The following is a 10,113-nucleotide window of genomic DNA, read 5'->3' on the forward strand; positions in this document are numbered from 1 at the left end:
AGGTTCCTACTCAGTTGGGCCCACTAGATAGAGCTAATCCCTATCTCCGGAGATAGGGATTAGCTCTATCTAGTGGGCCCAACTGTGTAGGAACCTGAAGACGGAGATAGAGTCCCATCTCCGAAACGTCGTTTTACATTTTATATTTACTAGACTATGGATAATATCCAAGAAAATTTTTATTCAATTGACTCTTCACCATCGTCAAGAAGTTTTAGATCTGATATGTATATATTAAATCTAGACTTGGATAAAATATAATCTCTTCCTTGTGTGTTTAGAATTACCGGTGCATTTCCGAATCAGCTGAAATAAATATTAAGAACAATATCTTTCTATGAACACAGCAATTAAGTATTGATAGTAGGTTATGTGTAATAATGATTGTAAACTTCAGCTCTAGACATCATAACTTTAAGGCACGAAGATTGTCCTAATAGAAAATACACATTTTCAAAAGAAAAGTTGTGAGTGACGGAACTCGCTGACAGTTTAATGTCATAAACACCACGACAGAACACACAAAAATACGATTATATAACTGCATGACACTTAATTCCACTAGATAACAAGTATCGATGTGAACAATATCGAGATTGTATGTTCATAGATTACCTAAAAACTGCCTAAAATATACGCAAGACATACAAAATAACTTCATGAGCGAAAAGGCAACTTGAAAGACATAAACATAGATGGACGGGAAGATAAACATAGCGTGAAATACTTTTCTCCTCTCCGTCACTACGCTCTAGGACCCATCCAGCCTCATATACAGTGGTAACGGAAACACGTTCCCCAGAGTTAAGGCGGCTGAGGCGTGAAACTGACCACCCACCGTTATTTAATGCCAGTATTAAGAAAGTGTGAAGTTATGACATACATCTGAGTCTCCATGACGTGTTTCCTAAAACAAAATCGGGCATAAGAGCTTTGACTGGATTCAAGTGGCTACAACAAGGCCAAGTTCTGGGCTTTTATGAGTACGAAAATAGACGAGGAACGACCTAACCAGCTGACAGACAATCAATACGTATATAAATAAGAATTATGTTTCATTGATTTCTTTATATTTCTCCAACAATTTGGAATTCAGTGACAGATACAATTTAGATTTCTTTGCGATGTTTTGTGTTGCGTACACGTGTGTAGCATAAAAACTTATGAGGCGTCAGGTTGTAGATGATGTCATGTAGGAACTATTAAAGAGTTTCAAGTGCAAATACATGGTAACTATCACAAGACTTTCTAGCTGGTTGCCCACTGAACAAAACAGTTTAATCCCAAAACCTAACGAAACGTCAGTGCAGAAGACAAATTACTTGTGTTGTAGCAAATACTGGATCAAGTACAGCTTTGACCTTCAATTTAATGGCCACTTGAGCTCTGCTTTCCTTTCTCCGGCAGTTTAACTACAACTGGTAACCACTACAGAACGTGTTGGGTTACGAATACAAAAGTGGTATAAGACCCGACTTTCATGGAATGTAATGACTCGTCACCGAGTTCACAACAGCCTACAATTGCGATCTGCCCGAAAACAGTCAAATCAAATCAACACCATCCCATCTTATTTCTTTAAGATCCACTTTAATATTATCCACTCATATATTCCTAAGTCGAATCAACTAATCAACATGTAACGCGCACGGAAGAAATGTATTAAAACTTTCAGTCGAGAACGTTCAAGAAACAAACACTTAAAAAACCTAAGAATAGATGGAAGGTTATTATTAAAATGGTTTTGATAAATTAGGCTTCAAGATGAGTATTGGTTGAAATTACTGAATATAGGGTCCAGGAGCGTGGTTTTGTGAACATGGTAATGAACAACCCCTTTTATATAAAAAACAAGGAATATCTTGGCCAATTAATAATCAACCTTTTTAAATGAGCATTGCGTCATGGAGTCAGGTACTTGTAGACATCTTATGAGATGTCAGGTTCTTATGGTGGCGAGTATAAAGGCTGTCTGCTGAAATGTTGAGCAATGTATATCGTAAAAATTGACCGACGTTTCAGAGGTGCTTACTGCCTTCATCATGAAGGTTGTCCTGATGATGGAGACAGTAACGTGGGTCGATATCTACGAAACCACACGGCCCACCAACCCAGAAGATGGTCATCTTGACAGATATTTTGTTTTTGTACCGTTCATGTTGGTACATATTTACCTCCTTTCTCACTTCAGCCATCATCATGTCAGTTAGTCTTATAACAAGTATTCGACTATGGATGAAAAAGTATTACATCTAGCATTTTCGGACTCCAAACAGAACGAAGGTCGATTTTAAAAATTAAGGCATTTTATTAAACCACGTATTATTTTTAAATGCATAGGGTACACGTGTCGCTGAATCTGAAGTGTGTTTACAGTTCTTAATGCAACCATTCTTCAAGTGTGCTTCTCTTAAAATAAACTATACTTAAATAACAAAGTTTCTCACTTTACTGTGACAATTCTATAAATATATCTTTGGCGCTAGGCAAGACGGGCTAAAGTCAAGTGTCCAATTATCAAGCACCACAAATATTTGGTTCATGTAGAAGATTAAATTGATAAAGGGATCATGCTTAGAATTTTAATGTTTGCACAAGCAATATTTAGCTGCTGTATTTTCTGCGTGTTGTAAAATATGAACTGCACATCGTGTATCAGTCTACACTGATTTACGTTTAGTTATGACTTATGACCTTAACGAGCACCAAAGCTACATTCCCCTAAACAAAATAAAAAAACTCCGAAAATAAGCAATGAGGCGTTAAACATACTTTTTATTTACCGCTGAGGCGCCACATGGCCGTGAATTTAAAAGTCGACATTAACGGCTTAAATAAACAGTCTTCTGGGATGCTGTACCGTGCAGTATGGTATAAGTTTACCGACGTTTCAGAGATACTAGCTGCCTCCATCTTGAGGATGCAACAACCCAGAAGACAATGAACTTCATATTTGCCGCGGTTGCCAAGACCGGAAATGGATAGGCACAGATCGCTTTACGCAGTGTAAGAAAACCGCTTATGATCACCTAGCAAGTGGACCAGAGACAGAGAAACCTGCGAAGACAGAAAATGGGACTGGACAACCGGGATTCGATCCCGCCGGGGGGCTGAGAATTTATCCTCTAGCCTCTGCGTCCAGACCGGCTCTGGGATCCACTCAGCCTCCTATCCAATGGGTACTGGAGTCCTTTCCTGGGGATAAAGCGCGATCGGGCCGTGATGCTGACCACTAAGCCCATCTAGTGCCGAGGTTAAGAATGAGTACGAGCTATACCCCTCTCCTCTCCAAAGCCAACATGGCGTATAGCGCGACATATATAGGGTTATTAACCTTAATAAATCATATAAACATAATTAGCACAACTGGAACCTAAATACATTGTTAAATGTTATGTCATCGACACTCTAATATATTATTTTCCCTTCTTTATCATACTGGTACTTCCTATATTAATTGTTTGAGTTTACCAATTTGTTTCAAGCTTACCTTGTCTGACATGTTTTACGTGTATACATCTTGCTGCGACTTTGATGTTGTGATGTTATGGCGTTGTCTCGTGTCCACGGAATGCTTCGTCTTAACTTTTCGAATGGCCAATGTGAGATTTAATGCATTACAATGATATATTTATGTTCACTCCAAACACATCGCACAGGATTAGTTTACACGCACAGTAAAATACACTGATTGAAACGTTAGCGAATGAATCACTTTACTACCCACTGCAAAGTTCCTAAAACTGTCACCGTTTGTAATGGCGTTGTAGTCACAGTACGGAAGTACGTGGCGCAAAGAAGATAGTAACAAAAGAATTAAGATATGCGCCTTTAACACCTGGATTGTCCAGCTACATTCAGCGAACAAACTGATTGCAATGATTTGTTTAATTTATAATTTATAAGTCCGCTGTTTGTACCTATTAGGATTTTTACATATAACAGCATATGCATATCTACACTACATTGGGAACAGCTTTCAAATGTCAAGTCCATAAGTAGTATTACTCTCTTAATAAGCTTTTATTCACCTCTTATAAGAACTAAATGTGTGCATCAGATAATTTATTAAGAAGCAATACTATGCCTCGAAAAAGTGTAAATTAGTGAGTTCACAACATCCCACTACGGAAACACAATCCTAAGCAACAATACTCCATCATACAACCTATCTTATTTCTTTAAGATCCTTCTTAATATTATACGAGGTGCGATCGGAAAGTTTCAAGACTGTGTCAATAGAGGGCGAACCGGATGTAGTACGAGCTTCTGCCGCTAGGGGGTGCGGCCTACATTCATAGTGAATCAGTGTGCCAGCCGGCATCATCGAATTAGCATTTGTTTCTTAGTTACGGGCGTTTTGGTAGTGCATTACACCGACCCTCCTGCGATTTCGGAATGGCGTGTGCATCAAATTTTGCCAAAGACTCGCCAAAACGGCTACGGAAACCTATGAAATGCTAAAGCACACTGCTAGTCATTCACACTAACATGTCCGAGGTTTGCATCGTGGACACGTGCTTATGTCCACACTGTCGTCCCCGCAAACAACTTTCATTCGTTGGTCAATCGGTTAGACGTCTTTGGGAGGCAAAAACTCAGTCATATAGATTTTAGGTGTTTGAGAATATCTGAACTTCAGCTAGAGGAAGTAACATGAGGATAAAGAAACTGTCAAAAAGAAGAGCTTATAAAGATAATCAAATCGAGGACGTTAAGATTACGAGACATGTAGCAAGCACTGATGTAGAAATACATGAAATGTTATGGTCAGAAAATCTGAGTATAATAGACCACTTTGAAGATCTAGATGCAGAAAGGATCATAATATTAAAATGAATCTTAGATAAACGGGGTGTAGGCTGTGAACTGAATTAAACTGGCTTAAGAAAAGAACCGGTTACTGGATCTAGTAAACACGATAATGGACCTTCGAGTTCTATAAAAAACAAATAAATCCTTGAATAGCTAAGTTATTGGCACCGTCTTATTAAGGACTCTGCTCCACGAAGTTAGTTTTTTAATGACGTCGAAATATGTGCTACAATTTGTTGTATGATCAGTTGTTTTTAAGGGAAAAGTGTACAAAATGTATTTTGTGTTATGTATAGTTATACTGAATGTGTATAATAGATCAAAATTAATTTTGCTCAATAAATTTCCATTCTGATTTCCAAACCCGACTTACTTTTATTAAAATTAGTTTAGTGGTACCGAAGAACACATATGTTGGCGTTCTCACAGACACCCCCCCCCCATTATATGTTGATTTATGCACATTATGCAAGTAACAAATTAAAATTACATTATTCGCTGTGGGTTCTTTTTAACTGTCTGGTTTCGTTGGTTACGGAAGGAGCGTCAGAGGACGATATGTCGTGCTGGCACCATCCCAATTATTGCATCTCTTTCCCTACTCCTTGAATTTTGCTCTGAAACCACTGTGAGAAGAGAAGAGAAGGGAACTTAAAAAAGTGCGACATGTAACAACAGAATTGACGTACAAGTGTATTTACTACGCACATATTTTTCCACGAAGTGAAATAAAACTTTCGCCATCATAAAACAAAGTATCAACAAGTATACAAGTGTGTCTTTCTTAAGCTCTCAAGGTCTCACGCCACGAAATAAGGAGGAACATCGAACATTTGCCAGTGTAATTTACAGTTATAAACATGTCGAATTTCAAAATAAATACCAAAGTTCTCTTGGAATCTAAAAGTAAACCGAAGACGCAGCATATTTTATCATCTTTCGGAGTGAAATTAATTCCAGAGCAAATTATCTTAAACCCTCAAATATTCTGTTTCATTCGAGATGATTACTATGTGTTAGTTAATTATATAAATCTCAGTATGGGAAGTGTTAGCACTCTAATTTGATATGTGGGAGGCTAGAGCATTAGATATATGTCATAAACAGAGGTATCTAACTGTTCAAAGAAGAGATAAGATTGATAACGAAGGCAGCAAGGACCTCTGAAACGTTGGTGGACATCTACCAGACTACACGGCGCTATAACCCAGAAGACAGCAAACTTCTGATGAGATTAAACTTGTCCACATTTCACACGAGATACAATCATAAGAAATGTTTACAACGTTCATTTTTATGCCTGGATAATTTGAGGTCTACCATATGTGGTTATTACCACTTCCAATCCAAAAGCTGTCTAGTTTGGGAACAACACTAATCAGTATCAACGTTAGTCTTCTGATGAAACGTCGTGTGAACTTGCACGTTCATGCTAACGTTTCGGAGGAAAAAAACATAATGCCTTGTGCACAGGCAGTATGCTCCTCCGAAATGTCGGCATACTTCTAAGTCCATACGGGTATCTAAATATTCAGTGCCTTGACCTCAGATATCAAGAACGTAATCAAGATTAACAAGCAGTGTTTAAATATGTGAAAAAAGATTGGGCGAACCGACAAGGCAAGAGGTGTGCACCGGGTATTGGTCGAGAAGCCTGAGAAGAGACCGCTGGGGAGACCTAGACGTAGATGGAAGGATAACATCAAGCGGGATCTATGGGAGATAGGAGTTGAAGGCGATTGGATTTTTCTGGCAGAGGACAGGTACCGGTGGAGGGCTTTGGTTAATTCGGTAATGAACCTTCGGGTTTCGTAAGCCATCTAGTAAGTTGGTAAGAACTGATAAGGTAAACTCTGAAGCAAACAAGATTTTGTGACATAAATTCAACCATTCATATTTCTGTTTTATCCTCTCAAGTTCTTGTTAGAGTTTAATAAACTTCTGTACGCGTTTTCTCAATATTTATTTATGGCGTAACAGACTGAAATACAATAATTCTTCCCGGCTCTGACCCACAGCGTCACTTCCATAAATACTAAGGTCAAAGCGACAGCTGACCACTCACCTCCATCTAGTACTCCACATGTAACTTGGGCACAAAGACAAATTTTGCCACAGAACTTCGTCATACATCACGCATTAGGTATTGGTGACAACTCGATTTCCGCACGAGTAATTCTTTAGCAACATTACTCCTTACAGAGTCACACTCCTTAAACGACAAAGGTGCCGTCGTCTAAGCAACTTAATTACCTACAATCCTTCTAGGCCCGGAGACCGGCTATCCTCCAGGAAAATTCCGAGATAGGACCTTAAATTACTATACGACCGCTTCCTTCCAAATCCTTTCTAATCCATTATTCACTATCAATCTCTTATTGGACGCTTGAGCAGTAAAAGAGTGTCGATAAATAAACTATGAATAAATAAATTCCTTCTCAGTCTTCCAAGATGGCTTCTTTCGGAGCGATTTCGTCATCAATACAGGACGTAGTCATAAGTAAAGAACCTATCCACATTTAATTGTTTTATTAAAATATGAAACAAACAACTAACTTACCTGTTAAAATAGACCCAATCACAAATGCGAAACTGTTTTTACTTGGGTTAGTAATGTTCACTTAACACAGAGTTCAATTTTTTCCAGATCTTTACTTCCGGCTTCCTTTTATTTATGTCTGCATAACTACATTCAACTTTGGTACAGAAAGAGACGTAAAGTTCCATTGGCATGTTCCATGCGGTAACTTAAGAGGGGTCTTTGTAGGCAACAGTAAAAATAATAAATCGTAGAAATAATAAAAATGCCCAAGAACAGAAAAAATGGATAAAACAGAGAAAGACATAAACAATTAAAGGAAAAAAACAAATAAAGGGATTGAAATAAAAACAACGAAAGAAAGAGAAAGGGGAACAAAGAAAATAAATTGTCTAAAAATGGAAGAAAATAAAGAGAAAAGTTCGCCCTAGTGAGATTTTCTTTAAGCCAGATAGAATGATTGTACTTACATGACTCTTTTGTAAATTCCGGATCCAACACGTAAAGGTCAGGTTTGCTTTAAAGTGGAAAATTATTTACAAAACGCTGTCTAGAAGCGTCAGGTCGGGTGATCCGCTTGAGAACTTTCGATTTTGTTTAGGGCAGTGCCTCGCAATAGGACTACGCAAGAACACGGTGCCAAAGTCACTGAGCTGTACATAATTAATGCATTTCATGTTGTACAGAGTCTTTATTTGTTACTAATATGCAGCCTCGTAAATACACGAGTCACTAACTGAACATTCTTTATGTATGGAAAGGTCGTGTAGATGAGATACTGACCTTCCTATGCTTATGACACGTCATGAAGCAGATAAACCGCTTCGTTCATGTAAGGTAAGTGGGACGGTCAAAGGTCAACTTCTGTACGTCAATAATTAATTTAGATCTTTGGATCAAAGAGAGAGGAAGTAACACGAGGCTGGAGGAAACAGCACAAAGAGGAGCTTCATGATTCTGTTGATTTTGTTGTCCTTCTTCGTCTTCTTGTTATCATCATCATCAGTGACTCTATAGTTCTTGAAGGACCTTGGTCTCCTCACACATGTCAGGTTTATTTATCTGTTTACACATTTGGTAGGACTCCTTAGATGAGCGATCAGCCCTTCGTAAGGCCTCTATCTCAAAATTTGTACCTTCCACTAAATAGTGCATCGATTAAGGAGATAAAATCAAAATGGATAAGACTTCTAAGAATGTAACAAATGTGGGAGATACAAGAAACACATTGAAAATCGTAGTCAGAAAACCTGAAAGAAATGGATCAGTTGATAAACCTAGTCTTCGATGAAGAGATAATATTAAAATCAATCTTGTTAAGCTTCCCTTTATTGTGCTTCGCAGATATTGCGTTTTTTTACAAACTCAAGGTTTGTGGAAACCCTGCGTCGAGCAAGTCTATCGGCTCCATTTTCCCAACAGCATGTGTTCACTTCGTGTCTCTGTGTCACATTTTGGTAATTCTCGCAATGTTCTCGCATTGTTTTTCTTAGACATAATGCTATTAGCACTTAATAGACTACAGTACAGTGTAAACATACATTTTATATGCACTGGTAAACCAAAAAATTCGTGTGACTCGCTTTATTGTGGTGGTCTGGAACCGAACCCGCAATATCTCCGAGGTATGCCTGTATATTATATGACTGGATTCATCTGGCTCAGGAAAGAACCAGTGGCGGTCTTTTGTGAACAATGTAATGAACGTTCGGATTCCATAAAATAAAGAGAATTTCGTGATCCGCTGAGAAACAATCAGTTGCTCTAAAAGAAATCTGCTCGATGCGGCTTAGGTATCACAAGATGGAGATGCTGGTTGTTGATTTGGTAAAAACGTCTGAGTGCTGGCCGTGATTCAAACCTGCGTTCTCCGGTATACGAACTGTGGCAACGTTCGGTTCAGTGATGCTGCACACAGACGGTGAAGTTCGCGCAGAACAACAGATTGTCCGTCTATATATAAATCACCCACTCAATCATCAGAATTACATGACTCAGAATTTATCTTCGTGTTACAAAGTTGCTACTGCACTCGACCTGATTTTAATAAAAATAAAAATTGATCTTGAACCAAAGATTTAACAGTCGAGGAAAAACACAGCGAAACTGCACCTGGCTGTCAGTGCGGGGTTGGACGGAGTTCGAAACCTGGTGAGGGAATGATTTATCATTTCCAGTACAACAAATACAGCAGCTCTGGGAGCCATGTTAGGAAATTATTTGTGATAATTGATCACGGATAAGAGGCCAGAAGCCTTAAGTTGGCATATCTACTACTCTCCTCTAAACCGAAAGTTAAGAGTTTACGTAAGTTTCCCCTTTCTTAACCCCAAATGGATTTTAAATTGAATGTTAACTTGTCATTATTCAACGATTTCTGTGGCAGATACGACTGTGGGATGAGAAATAATTTAAATTTAATAAACTGTTTTATGCGGAAATAGAAATAAAAAGAAATATTTTGAAAAACTGAAATATTTTTCTGTTCGTTTAACCGAGTTACATATTCTTCAAACCAAAATTAATTTGTGAAGGGAAATTTGTGTCATAAATGTAAAGAAGCGACTGTGCCTGAATAAGAGCAGGCCGCTTCGGTGGAATGTCATGAAAAGTAAGAAAGCCCTTCAAAAACAAATGTTTGTTCAGCACTGAAACGCTATGTTACATTCAAGTAAATATGTGTCTCGTACTCCAGAAGTTCCACGTTCAACCCTCTGTGGTATACATAATTACCACTGTGCATTAAAGGCCTAAGTCCT

At 38.2% G+C, this 10,113-nt stretch overlaps 1 long non-coding RNA gene across 1 annotated transcript in view; it reads right to left on the bottom strand.

The window, feature by feature from the left end:
• LOC147872316 (uncharacterized) overlaps window positions 1–3,761 on the bottom strand; it is a 109,616-nt gene extending 105,855 nt beyond the window's left edge. The window contains exon 1 of the long non-coding RNA XR_015537550.1: window positions 3,491–3,761. This is a non-coding gene — a long non-coding RNA (uncharacterized LOC147872316). The remainder of the gene's footprint in view (window positions 1–3,490) is intronic.
• Between the last annotated feature and the right edge of the window lie 6,352 nt (window positions 3,762–10,113).

The sequence above is a fragment of the Zootermopsis nevadensis genome, unplaced genomic scaffold, assembly GCF_977971745.1.
Source record: "Zootermopsis nevadensis isolate Lab colony 2312 unplaced genomic scaffold, Znev_1.0 Znev_ptg000028l, whole genome shotgun sequence".
Classification (NCBI taxonomy): Eukaryota; Metazoa; Arthropoda; class Insecta; order Blattodea; family Termopsidae; genus Zootermopsis; species Zootermopsis nevadensis.